The following is a 14,664-nucleotide window of genomic DNA, read 5'->3' as shown; positions in this document are numbered from 1 at the left end:
AGATGAAAACTTTTTCCAATATAAAGAAAGGTTAAAAAAGGTACTTTCTTGGTTTGCTAGAAGCTACGCAAAAGGCCAAATAACATAAGTATACTGTGTTTTTTGGAAATCGGTTAAAAACTACGTGTAAGCACAAAATACATAATAGATTTGGTTTAACTTTGTTTTCGGAAAACTAGGCTAGGTAAAAAGTTTTTCCGATGTAAATAAAGGTTTGTAGATGATGGTATGTATGGTAGGAACTTTTATGGTTTGCTAGAAGCTACGCAAAAGGCCAAAATATAACATAAGTAAACTGTGTTTTTTGGAAATCGGTTAAAAACTACGTGTAAGCACAAAATACATAATAGATTTGGTTTAACTTTGTTTTCGGAAAACTAGGCTAGGTAAAAGGTTTTTCCGATGTAAATAAAGGTTTGTAGATGATGGTATGTATGGTAGGTACTTATTTGGTTTGCTTGAAGCTACGCGAAAAGGCCTAATAACATAAGTACTGTGTAATATGATAACTTGGTTTACTTAAGTGAACCACCTTATATACATTCTACCAGTGGCGTGCACAGGAGTTCAAGCCAGGGTATGCAATTCGGTATGAACTTATTTTACGGCAGGTTAAAATGAAAAATAAGCATTGATTTATTAAAATGAGGGTAAGCAGTGCGTTTATGCCTCTATGAGCTGCACGCCACTGCATACTACTTATAATATACGTAGCTTTTAAGCTAGGTACGTATTTATGTTAGTTTGGGAATACCTGGGCTAGATGCAAACTTTTTTCAATGTAAAGAAAGTTTATAAAATAATATGATAGGTCTTCTAGGCAATCTTTGAATGTCCTGGTTGTGCCGACCTAAGGACAGAAGCGGTAGGATTGACCGACGCGGAGGGTGTGAACGCCCGTAACCTTATATCGCGCATGCTGTCGAGCGAAGAAGCCTGGCAACGATATAGCAAAATGCTGAGGGCTATAATGATAAGAAGGGAAGAGAGGGAAAAGACGAAAAGAGGAAGATAGAAATTTAGTAGGTCAGCACGAAGTAATGCTCACGCAGTTCCGTGCTCACCTTGGTAGACATGGGGAGGTTATTTTAGTCCGAGCGAGTCGGACACACCCTGCCTGCAGGCAGAAGTCCGTAGGGATTTTTTCCTCCCCCGAAGAAAAAAAAAAAAAGGTAGTCTAGGCAAGTGCGCTTTATCTTAGGCTGCATCATCACTTGCCACCAGGTCTGATTGCAGCCAAGCGTTAGTTTACTAAAAACTGCGTGTAACATAATCCCACCAAAACATTTCATGTAAATTTGGTTGCCAAGACTCACATTCATCATGATCAACCCATCACCGGCTCACTACAGAGCGCGGGTCTCCTCTCAGAGTGAGAAGGGTTTTGGCCATAGTCTACCACGCCGGCCATGTGCGGATTGGTAGACTTCACACACCTTTGAGAACATTATGGAGAACTCTCAGGCATGCAGGTTTCCTCACGATGTTTTCCTTCACCGTTAAAGCAAGTGATATTTAATTAATTAAAACGCACTGCGCACATAACTCCGAAAAGTTAGAGGTGCGTGCCCGGGATCGAACCCCCGACCTCCGATTAGAAGGCGGACGTCCTAACCACTAGGCTATCACAGCGATAGACTCACATTGCTTGGGAAATATTTTTCCAATACAAAGAAAATTTAATTTAATTTTCATGAGTATTTCTATTTTCTTTTTGTACCTATTCTACTCCCGTGACAACCTCTCGCACTGCCAAGGGTAACTGGTAGCTGAGATCTCTCATAGAGATAAGTGCTTCCCTGTCTATTTTTACTTTCTTTTTCTATTTCCTGTAAATATTTGACGACCTCCCTGGCGCAGTCGTGAGCGCTGTGGTCTTATTAGTGGGATGTCCCGGGTTCGATTCCTGGCAGGGGTTTGGAATTTTATAATTTCTAAATTTCTAGTCTGGTCTGGTGGGAGGCTTCGGCCGTGGCTAGTTACCACCCTACCGGCAAAGCCGTGCCGCCAAGCAATTTAGCGTTCCGGTACGATGCCGTGTAGAAACCAAAGGGGTATGGGTTTAATAAAAACTGCCATACCCCTTCCAGGTTAGCCCGCTATCATCTTAGACTGCATCATCACTTACCATTAGGTGAGATTGCAGCAGTGGCGTGCACAGGGTTTGAAGCCAGGGTAGGCATTAGTTAGGTAGGAACCTGTTCAATGGCAGGTCATAATGAAAAATATGCATTGAGCTATTATAACTGGGGTAAGCAGTGCATTTATGCCTCTATGACCTCTGGATTGCAGTCACTTGTATCTGAATTTAAAAAAAAAAAAAATGGTACAAATAAAAAAACTGATAGGTATAAAAAACGGTTAGTAGATGATAGCAGGTACTTATTTGGATTGCTTAGGAGCTCCGAAAGGTGTAATATCATAAGTACCCTGTAATGTGATAACTTGGTTTACTAAGTTGTGTGTATAAGTTTGTTTTGGGTAGAGGCAAACATTTTTTTTTAGCAGGCTTGAATATAAAATACTAGTTGACCCGCCCTGGCTTTGTAATATGTACGAATTGACAGTTTAAACGTAGCATGTTCATATTAGCTGTAACATAAAAATGCAACTCCTCAATATATCAAAGTAGGTTGCCTGCACATCGGATTGAAAGAGAGGTGATGCAAAATTATGTAGGTTAGGTAGTTAGGCAATAAGATTTAAACAATAGTATGTAAGATTTATTTATTGTTATTGTTAGTCCATAAGCGAGAGTAGATCATAAGCCGGCTCTCAATAAACATCTTCCACCGTTGCCGCATTTAATTATTACCATATCTCATGGCGACCCTTGCCAGTCGGTGCCTGCCTAATCTAAGTGCGTGCACCGGCTGGGCACCGATCAAGATGAAGACTACACAATTTTCAAAAGAATATTATCAAGATTCAAGACTCAATTAGAACAAAAAGAAGAAAATAATTCCACGTCCTATATTAAAAATCAAGAAACACTAACATCAAGAAATAAGCCAAAAAAAATGAATCGCTCATGAACAGAAGACATCTCAAGCTTCATTGATCGGCCCAGCATCATCGTGCGTCCAGGGTTATCCCGGCCAAAACTAGGAGGTGTCCAGGGTATTCCCGGCCCAGTTCGAGAAGTCCAGGGTTTTCCCGGCCCATTAAGATGCAGTAAAGAAGAGGCGCAGGCTCCAGACCTCCGGACCTGATGACCAAAACCAGTCCTGACGACGACGGCGACTACACGGCGGTCACGAATTTGATTAATAAAATGCGTCGCTAACAGTTAAAGTAAGTGCAATTTATCTCTCGTAATGGGCAAATAGGTAGAATGTGTAGCTATTGTAATTTTTTTTTCTTGGGTACCTAGTTAATTTAATTTTGTACGTAGGTTAGGTAAATATTGGTTTTTTATAATAAATAATACTTGCTCCACTATCTACTAATAAGTTCCGTTCGTGCTTTATTTATAAGATTTTATATAGTGTGTAGGATAGTTTAAAATAATAATGGATAGTCAATAAATGAATAGGTCCTTACTTTTTTCGTAAATATTCGGTGTTAAAATCGAAATATAATAATTCAGAGAATTATAACGGTGTCATCGCGTGGTCAACGACACACGCGTACCCGAACATTTTGTATTCTTATACGAGACAATGGTTTTGCTCGAGATGCAATTTGCAAATACAAGGAAATGAATATGAAATAAGGAGAATTTTTTCCCCTACAGACGTTTTTCGTCTAGTTTCGTGCTAGTTTTGACGATATAAGACTTTATTCGTCTTTGACAAATTAGGACTCTGCAAACCAAAGGCTTGATCACCCTTCGGCTGTAGAAGTGCTAGGTATAAAATATACAATATTTATTTTGGGATTGAGACATACTGACGTAGGAAGATGATTGTTATTTATTTGTTCGAACGCGATATTTTGCGCATATTTAGTACCTCCTCATTCAACTATATTTGTCTAGACTCTTGATCATTATCTACCGCGCTGGTGTTAGTGAAAGACCTAGAATTTTTATGAAAAGTTGAATGTTATTGAAATACTTATTGAAAGAAATAAGTTTGATGAAGACTATAAGTCTTATGAAAAATGCTCGCAAGCATGTTATGTTAAATATTAATTAGGAGAGTACGCGCCGCGTTTGTTCATTTGTTTATTTATTTGTATTATGTGAAGAAGTAACTTGAAAGGAAGATGAAGACTAGGAGAGATTTATTTTGACTGTCCAGGAAATATAAATACCTGAGAATGAGATGTTCAATAATAGGTAATCTTGTAGGTTATGGAATAGAAACCTTATACTTACTGTTTTGCGACGATGCTACGACAGCAGCTGTATACTGATGATGAGGACGATTTGATAGGTCAAAGAATCTTTTGAAGTCGATTTGTGAAATCGATATCTCAGCTTCTACATATCTCATGGCCATGAACTCGATACCTCAGCTATATCTAATACCTATGATGGTATTTTGAGATTATTTTATTATGATGAGATTTTTCGAAACTTTTGTAAAAGTTAAATCCTTGACTGCACTTATTAGGTTACGATTTTTCTATTTATAAGTAAGGTTGAAAGTATGCCCATACGAAGTAAGAGATAAGATAAATTGCACTTGAGCACAGGAAGTAACGATAAAAAAAAAATGTTTCCTTACATAATTTAATTTTATTTAGCATTAGATTTTATTTTTGTGATTGTCATCATCTTTCCTTCTGATTCGATGTAGCGTCTAACATTTTTTTTTCTTTTAAGGGGAGGGGTAACCGCATACATTTTCAGGGGAGTTGTAATATGTACGAATTGACAGTTTAAACGTAGCATGTTCATATTAGCTGTAACATAAAAATGCAACTCCTCAATATATCAAAGTAGGTTGCCTGCACATCGGATTGAAAGAGAGGTGATGCAAAATTATGTAGGTTAGGTAGTTAGGCAATAAGATTTAAACAATAGTATGTAAGATTTATTTATTGTTATTGTTAGTCCATAAGCGAGAGTAGATCATAAGCCGGCTCTCAATAAACATCTTCCACCGTTGCCGCATTTAATTATTACCATACGGCCACAACATATCTCAGCTTCGCTCGAGTGACATTCATAAAAAAGTGGAATTTTGAAAAATCCTGAAACATAATATTGTATTTATTTTCCATTTTTAACCGAAAGCAGAAATGCTAATTTTCATGGATGTAATTATTTTAAAAATGACTTTCATCCCTTATTTAACCCCTTTTTTTTTATTTATTCAGATACAAGATAGCCCTTGACTGCAATCTCACCTGGTGGTAAGTGATGATGCAGTCTAAGATGATAGCGGGCTAACCTGGAAGGGGTATGGCAGTTTTTTACTAAACCCATACCCCTTTGGTTTCTACACGGCATCGTACCGGAACGCTAAATCGCTTGGCGGCACGGCTTTGCCGGTAGGATGGTAACTAGCCACGGCCGAAGCCTCCCACCAGACCAGACCAGAAATTTAGAAATTATAAAATTCCAAACCCCTGCCAGGAATCGAACCCGGGACCTCCCACTATTAAGACCACAGCGCTCACCACTGCGCTAGGGAGGTCGTCACCCTTTGGGGTGGATTTTCCAATGATTCTGTCTTAGTGAGTGCTCACGTTATTATATCGATATACCTGGCTAGAACTACTATTTTTAAAAGGAAAGGGTGACTGACTGACTGATCTATCAACGCGCAGCTCAAACTATTGGACGGATCGGGCTGAAATTTCTGTCATTCCCCTTTCAGGTTAGGCCGCCTTCATCTTAGATCATCATCACTTACCACCAGGTGAGATTGCAGTCAAGGGCTAACTTGTATCTAAATAAAATAAAATAAAGGAACACTGGCAGGCGTCAAATGTTACCCTACATTTGATGCTAGGTAGGCTATAAAACGACTAGATATCTTTGATTTCACGTCACCCCTAGCCTAATATTTGACAGAATTATGTCAATTCAAGCTCACAACCGAGCGTTTCAATAGGACGGCAATTTGACATGACCAAATAGCTTTGCGATGCCGATGGCTTGATGGTTAGGAAGATGCTTCAAAATTTCAAAAGTCATCTGCGCGGGACAGTCTTTTCTATATTTATTCTGAATTCAGTGGCACTTGCATAGCAGCTCTAAAAGTAAACCAGAGTCAAACACCTTTAATGTCTATGTTCAGGACTAGGTATTCTATTCTTGGACCCCGAGCTAATGTCCCTTCCACTCGCCCTGATAAATCTACTGCTTCTAATAATATAACTAGCTAAGCGTGAACCGGCCTGCTTTATGTGGGTTCTGTATATTATTTTACTAGCTTTTGCCCGCGAGATTTATAGACCACTAGCTTATGTTCGCGACTTTGTCCGCGTGGACTACACAAATTTCAAACCCCTATTTCACCCCCTTAGGGGTTGAATTTTCAAAAATCCTTTCTTAGCGGATGCCTACGTTATAATAGTTATATGTATGCCAAATTTCAGCCCGATCCCTCCAGTAGTTTGAGCTGTGCGTTGATAGATCAGTCCTTTTCATTTTATATATTTAGAAGAAGATTAGATTTAGATTGGAACAAAATCTATTTCTTTAAACTGCAATTAAAATTTGTTAGACAATAAATTTATAAACTTAAATCTAAAAAAAACAACATTAAATTAAAACTAAAATAAATTAAATTAAATCTAAAACCTCATCGAGACCACCGCAGCGAGGCATTGTACCCAAGATGCTGGCAGCATTACCCCTTTGGATGGCCAAACTAATTCTTTGACCAAGGTAGCTGCCAGCTCTCGGGTCCCCGGTTGACTCGATAACTCTTTTCGAAATTTCTTCAAAAAGAGCTCGAGCCCCCGGGCCCCACGGCCCCAAGGTCTCCACACCAAAAGGCACGAATACGAAGCTCCCATCGAGGTTTTCATATTTGCGCCTCTTGATTTAGATTAGATTAGATTTAGACTAGCTGATGCCCGCGAGTTCAACCGCCTCCATTTAAGTTTTAAAATCCTGTGGGAATTATTTGATTTGTTGGTATAAGAAGTACCTATAGCCTATGTCACTTTCAGGTCTTTCTTTACCTATAACCATGCAAAAAATCACGTCGATCCGTTGTTCCGCACGTGGCTACGTGATTGAAGGACAAACCAACAAGCAAACACACTTTCGCATAATTGAGCCTCAATAGCTCAACGGGTAAGTAAAGGAGTGGACTGAAAACCGAAAGATCGACGGGTTCAAACCCCGCCCGTTGCACTATTGTCGTACCTACTCCTAGCACAAGCTTGACGCTTAGTTGGAGAGGAAAGGGGAATATTAGTCATTTAACATGGCTAAATTCTTTAAAATATATATATATACAATATTATGGGTAGTGATTTTAGTAATTTTCGTGGTTAACGACATGATTTTAAGTATAATATAAACTTCGAGAAAAGGTACGTAGTGCCCCGTCCTTTAGTTTGGCTCGTCTTGGCGGGTGCACTACCGTACCCCCTGATAGCGGGTAGGTACATACTACATATTAGGTACGATTAAAATTAAAACGAATAAAATAAGTAGACTAAATTCCGAAAAATATCTGCGTAGGTATATGTAATAGAAGAATTTAATTCACGACACTATTGTACAATTAACAGAACCATGTTTTATTAATTTTTTATGTTTTACTAACAATTCTTTTAATTTTTTTCTAATGAATCAAAGTAATTTTCCTTAACGCTGTATTATATTATCTAGCGACCCGCCCCGGCTTCACACGGGTAGCTTACCTATTATCGTAGAAATCTCCATTTAAAAAAAAAAAAAATAGGATAGCCTATGTCACTCAGGAATAATGTAGCTTTCTACTGGTGAAAGAATTTTCAAAATCAATTCAATGGTTCCAAAGACCAAAGATTACCCCCTACAAACAAACTTACGAACATTACCTCTTTATAATAATAGTATAGAAGTATAGATAAATGAATTAATGTTAATAAATAAATAGATAATGGCCCGGTCGACTTCACAACCACGTGGATATATAGGTTTTTAAAATTTCCGAGGGAACTCTTTTTCCGGGATAAAAAGTAGCCTATGTCAGTTTCCGGGATGCAAGCTATCTCTGTGCGCTACCTACTTCAAAATCTCCAGTATGGGTCTCCTCTCAGAATGAGTTATGTAAGGGGTTTAGGTAGATTTTAGGCCATAGTTCGCCACGCTTACCAAAACATGGTGGTGAGCACTAGTGAACACAGGTCTCCTAATGTGAAAGGTAAGGGTTTAGGCCACAGTCCGCCATATCTAAGTGCCATCACAGACTTCAGAAACCATCGACAACATGGAGAACACAGATAAAACAAATGATACAGGGTGTAACCAGACCGCCAGAAAAAACTTAGCGTTATGTTATACTACCTTAAAACAATAAAATACCAATAACCAATGCCACATTTAGTAGTTTTAGTGATTTACTATTTTTAAACCCGCAATGTATAGCATACAAAACTCGGGTCAATGCTCCGCCTACGACGCTGCATTGACTCCGAGTGGCCTACTTACGCAACGTTCATTGACCTCTAGCATCAGTCAGGTATTTTATTTGCAATATGTCGTAAACTTTTACAAAATTATAGGATTTTTTATATTTTTACCGCGTTTTTTTGTGGTATCATATCAGAATCCATCAGTAAATGAACCAGATGAGAGGCTTCGTTTTTGCCAGCATTCTGGTTACACCCTGTATTTAATTGTTTAAAAGTTAAAACCCGGCTGAGTTTGTTGTGGGCTCTTCTCAGACCTGGGCGCGTTTGGAACCCTCTTAGCTCTAGCTTTAGTTTTAAGTTTGCGAAATAATTATCACCAATCTTAGAAATCCAACATCTGACCTTCAAAAAGAGTTATTAATTACCTATTTTGAATAAATCATTTGACTTTGACTTTGACTTTGAAAACGCACATATCTCCGAAAAGTTAGAGGTGCATGCCCGGATCGATCCACTGAACCTGCATTAGGAGGCTGACTTCCTAACCACTAGGCTATCACCGCTCTTTAAACTTACTACGTGCCGATAAGTGCACTATTTTTCAAAATACATGAATGCTATGTCTTGTCTATTCGATCTAATCACGTAGACGTAGTAATTATACCTTCAATATTAATCTACTTGATCTAGAAACGTGGCGCCTACGCTTTCTCTTAAGGTTTTCCTCCAAAGAGGAAAATAACGAGTATAGACTGATATAATTTACTAGCTTATGCTCGCGACTTCGTCCGCGTTGACTAGGTACATTTCAAACCCTTATCTTACTCCCTTAGGGGTTGAATTTTCAAAAATCCTTTCAAATCATAATAGCTATCTACATGCCAAATTTCAGCCCATTTCGTCCAGTAGTTTCAGCTTTGCGTAGATAGATCAGTTAGTCAGTTAGTCAGTCAATTCACCTTTTCCGTTTATATATTTAGAAGATTTAGAAATCTTTAGCTCTATGAATTGAGGGAAAGAGAGGCGTCGGTAGAAGAAGAAAGTCTTGGCTTAGGAACATCCGAGAATGGACTGGGATAGCCAATGTAGCACAACTTTTCCGTTGGGCGAAAAACTGAAAACTATAATATGATGAGATGATGACCAACCTCCAATATTTTTTTTTTTTTTTTTTTTTAAATAAGAATATTAGCCATATTAAATGACTAATATTCCCCTTTCCTCTCCAACTAAGCGTCAAGCTTGTGCTAGGAGTAGGTACGACAATAGTGCAACGGGCGGGGTTTGAACCGTTGACCTTTCGGTTTTCAGTCCACTCCTATACCGGTTGAGCTATTGAGGCTATATATACATATATATATATTGAGCTATTGAGGCTATATATATATATATTGAAGAGGTTCGAGAAGAAGAAGAAGAACAAGAATAATTTTATGAAGTTAACAGTGAAGCATCATGTAGGTATACGCTCAATCATCATCAGGTTTTTTTTTTTAATAGATATAGCGAGCAAACGAGCAGGCGGGTCACCTGATGTTAAGTGATTACCGCCGCCCATGAACATTTGCAGCATCAGAGGAGCCACCGATGCGTTGCCGGCCTATTATTTGTTTTCTTCTGCCTTATGGCCATCTGCTTTACTCATCCAGGCACTTTCTGCTACACTCTCACTTCTGAACGTGTCTATATCTTTATCATCAACCGATAGACGTCCACTGCTGGACATAGGTCTCTTGTAGGGACTTCCATTATGCCACGCCGCGCGCTGTGCGTTGTGCTCGCGTGGATGATTTCTACGCGATCATGCGCAAGCGTGCCGCGTCCATGAGGAGCAGGCTGTTAAGGAGTACAAACACTCTCCTCAGCGCATTGTCCATGAAATTGGACAGCCCTCTCTGGAGGTGCTGGAGTGGTGCGCACATAGGCGCAAAGAGACTCCCTCGGGCGTTATAAATAGGATTAGTTTTAATAGTAGTAGAATTAGTTGTTAAGTTAAGTTTAAGCTAGTAATAATAAAATCCCGCAAACTATTTTGGACTTACCTTTGCACAAGTTTAAAAAATCTATTAAAAATATGCTCCTGAAAAAAGCATATTACACAATTGAAGATTATCTAAATGATAAAAGAGCGTGGATTTGACCTGCAGCTCGTTCCAGCAACGCACAAGACTGCAAATACTATTTTATACATGGCATAATTTTGTACCTATATCAAATATTTGAAAAGAGCAACCGCCGAGTTTCTTGCTGGTTCTTCTCGGCAGGAAAGGCATTCCGAACCAGTGGTAGATGCATCCGACTATTCGTAAGCACTTGTAAAAGTTTATACGAATAAAAAAGATTTTCATTTTTTCATTTTCATTTTCATTTTCAATAAGTAGGTACTAACATAGGTTAAGGAATTGTTTCTGTACTAACACACAATTATGGGTGTACTTATGCCTGAAATAAAAGTTTATTTATTTATTTATTTATTTTTTGTGCGTCTTTGTCTTCCAACGCTGCACTTTCCGATTGCCATTCCAGCACCTTGGTTGGTCAAGTGACGTCTGAGGGTCGGGAGAGTGAAAATATGTCAACTAGCTGATGCCACAATGCACACAATATTTGCATGTGCAAACTGGGAAAAAGAGAGAAGAGAGATTGTCAGTAGAATGGGAGACTTAACAGTAGAAAATCTAATAGAAAAAATGCTAGAAACTGAGGAAAACTGGACAGCTATAACAGACTTTGCTGAAATAATAATGAAGGAAAAGGAAGAAGAAGAGAAAAGGAGAGAAGGAAAAGAGTAAAAGACAAGAATGTTGCTGTGTTGTAGGCTGAAAGGCGGGTACACGGTCAACAAGAAGACAGCAGGGGTTTTTTAGCCGGTAAGAGTACGGGTGTCCATGAGGATTTTCCCCCTGCTGTATAAAAAAAAAAAAAAAAAAACTAGCTGATGCCCGCGACTTCGTTCGCGTGGATTTAGGTTTTTGAAATCTCGGGGAAACCTTTTTCCTATTTTCCGGGATAAAAATATGTCCGTGTGGAAAAGAGGTTGATAAATTTGGAATCCACGGACTCTCTTGCCATTGGAGCTCTGGTAGGTTATTAAGGTATGGCTCTCTTAAAACGATACGATCAAACGGGCTCTTGCCACCATAGAGTTATGATACTACTTGCCACCTTGGAAAATCTCAAACTTTTCATCATGTTATTTTACTAGCTGACGGTTCGTACGCGTGGTTTTAGGTTTTTAAAAATCCCATGGAAACTCTTTGACTTCCCAGGATAAAAAGTAGCCTATGTCACTCTCCAGGTCCATACCCATGCAAAAAATCACGTCAATCCGTTGCTCCGTTGCGACGTGATTGAAGGACAAACCAACGAACCAACAAACCAACAAACCAACAAACCAATAAACCAACAAACAAACACACTTTCGCATTTATAATAAGGGTACTGATTGCAAATTTTTGACGACCTCCCTGGCGCAGTGGTGAGCGCTGTGGTCTTATTAGTGGGAGGTCCCAGGTTCGATTCCTGGCAGGGGTTTGGAATTTTATAATTTCTAAATTTCTGATCTGGTCTGGTCTGGTGGGAGGCTTCGGTATAATAGTATATGCAGCTACGAGTCCCCTGATTCGAGATCTATCTATTTCCGCGGTGCCTACAACCTGTCGCAGCGGTACAACCAGAGTAAAAACTAACCTATCATTACTCAAATGAGCAATATTAAAGTCGTATTAAGTATCGCAATAAATAGTAAAGTACGTTTAATGGAAATACCACGGAGGAAAGCGATGTTGTGTTGATGTTATGATTAAACGTAGTTTGCGTTGACGAGAATTATTATCAGACTGGCTGATGCACGCAACTTCATATGCGTGGATTTAGGTTTTTAAAAATCCCGTGGGAACTCTTTGATTTTTCGGGATAAAATGTCACTCTCCAGGTTTTAAACTATATCCATGCAACAAATCACGTCGATCCGTTGCTCCGTTGCGATGTGATTGAGGGACAAACCAACAAACAAACACACTTTCGCATAAGTTTCGGTAGTGATGATATTAACTATGGATTTTGATTAAGTTTAATAAAAATACTATACTTGATGACATCCCTGGCGCAGTACCGAACGCAGGATCGAACCCCCGACCTCCGATTAGAAGGCGGACGTCCTAACCACTAGGCTATCACAGCTTAATCCACAATTTAACATATTACCGTTTTAAAACTACATGAATTTCAAGAAAACGTCTGAAAATAGGCACCTCGTAATGAGGAATCATAACAGTCTGCAAAACACTTCCGAGTTACATAACTGATGTAAAAATTTAAATTGCCTGTAACTAAAATAAGTATAATGTAATTACTTACCCGGGAATCGAAAACCAGTACTGTGCGTAGGGTATCCATATTTAATAGTTTTATATACTTGTAAGTAATCTAGCTTTTCATTGTTAATTTTGTTATACTCAACTCATTTTTTTTACGAAATTATCAGTCAAACTGTAATTACTGATGATGCTTTTAATTACTCGCTGTTTCAAATTTATTTCCTCAGTTAATTAAAAAATCAGCTGTTATTAATAAATCTAAATATATAAAAGGAAAAGGTGACTGACTGACTGACTGACTGATCTATCAACGCACAGCTCAAACTACTGGACGGATCGGGCTGAAATTTGGCATGCAGATAGCTATTATGACGTAGGCATCCGCTAAGAAAGGATTTTTAGAAACTCAACCCCTAAGGGGGTGGAATAGGGGTTTGAAATTTGTGTAGTCCACGCGGACGAAGTCGCGAGCATAAGCTAGTTATTATTAAGTAGATACGAGTAGTTTCTTAAATATTAATATTTTCCATTAGATGATACCCGTGACTTCGTCCGCTTGTTTTTAGGTTTTTAATTACATTTATTCAAGTAACATCTGTAGTAACGGGATTAGCTTAGTAAAAAAAATTAAGGCCACGCCCCTTTTTTCCCAATAATCTTTCCACTAAGGTGGAAACTCGGTCGTGAATCCTGAAATTCCGGAAATATCACCAAGATGGCCACCCTAACTACATACGTGTGTACAGACGAGTCGTAAATCAAGTGGACGTGTAGGCGCACCTTGACTTTGAACTTGGACACTCGGGGAGAATAGTGCTTAGTGAAAAATCATACTTAAATTAAGATATTTTTAAAATTTTCAATTGTATTTTTCGTTATCTTGTAATTTATTGTATATGCACCTGGAAGAACTAATACAGATTTATTTGGAATATGACACAAATTACCTTATCGATAATGATTTTTATGTAAAAAGTTCCATTTAGTATTACATTTATTATGGAATAATATTTTGTTCAATGTAATCGTTGTCTTATGACTTTTTTCATTAATTGTTGTTTATTTAAAAAAAAGATCTAAATTTACTTCTAATCCAATTAGTAAATCTTTAAAAAGTTTTTTATTTCTTACTAGGTGATGTCCACGACTTCGTCTGGAAGAGGTTACTTTATTTTAGAACTCTATGGGAACCCTTCTTTCCAGGATTAGGTAGCGTATGTCCGCTTCCGAGATACAAGCTATCACTGTACCAAATTTCTTAAAAATCGTTTTAACAACTGGCCGTAAAAAGGACACAAACAGACAGACAGCCACTTTCGCATTTATAATTATTACTTATTAGTATGGAACTATGGTAATGCAAAGTATGGATTTTAATTAAACGTCTTTTTGATGTGCCCGACCCGAAGGTTGCCAATGGCATCATATTAGTCAGCCTTCGCTGACCGTTTGTCTGTCTGTCGTCAGTGGGCTGTATCTCATAAGACATAAACCGTAACAGGTAGAGAGTTGAAATTTTCACAAAATGTGTATTTCTATTGCTACTCTAATAAAATTATGGTACACAAATAATAAAAAAACCAAGATGCAGAATTTCAGAATGGCTGCCATCCAAGTGAAAAAAATAATTATAAAGTACACCTACTGATAACTATTGTACGATGGTATGGAACCCTTCGTCAGCGAGTCCGATTCGAACTTAACTGGTTTTTAAAATCACAATAGACTTGAATGTAAGCGTTTTCAGCTAGACTGTACTCAGTTGGATGTTTTCGCAGAAACAAAGTAAGAATAAACCAATTTGCGTGTCGATGTTTGCGGCCCGCGCCCGAAAATGAACACACAAACTTACGGTTACACCTCAAGTGTGTAC

General features: G+C 38.4%; 1 protein-coding gene across 1 annotated transcript in view; it reads left to right on the top strand.

Annotated features, from left to right (window-relative positions):
- The window catches only part of LOC117986193 (cadherin-87A-like), a 290,214-nt gene that overhangs the window by 268,334 nt on the left and 7,216 nt on the right, over window positions 1–14,664 (top strand). The window lies entirely within an intron of this gene.

Source organism: Maniola hyperantus, chromosome 10, assembly GCF_902806685.2.
Source record: "Maniola hyperantus chromosome 10, iAphHyp1.2, whole genome shotgun sequence".
NCBI classification, from domain to species: domain Eukaryota; kingdom Metazoa; phylum Arthropoda; class Insecta; order Lepidoptera; family Nymphalidae; genus Maniola; species Maniola hyperantus.
Note: the sequence above shows the minus strand (reverse complement) of the source record. Positions and strands in the feature narration are given on the sequence as shown.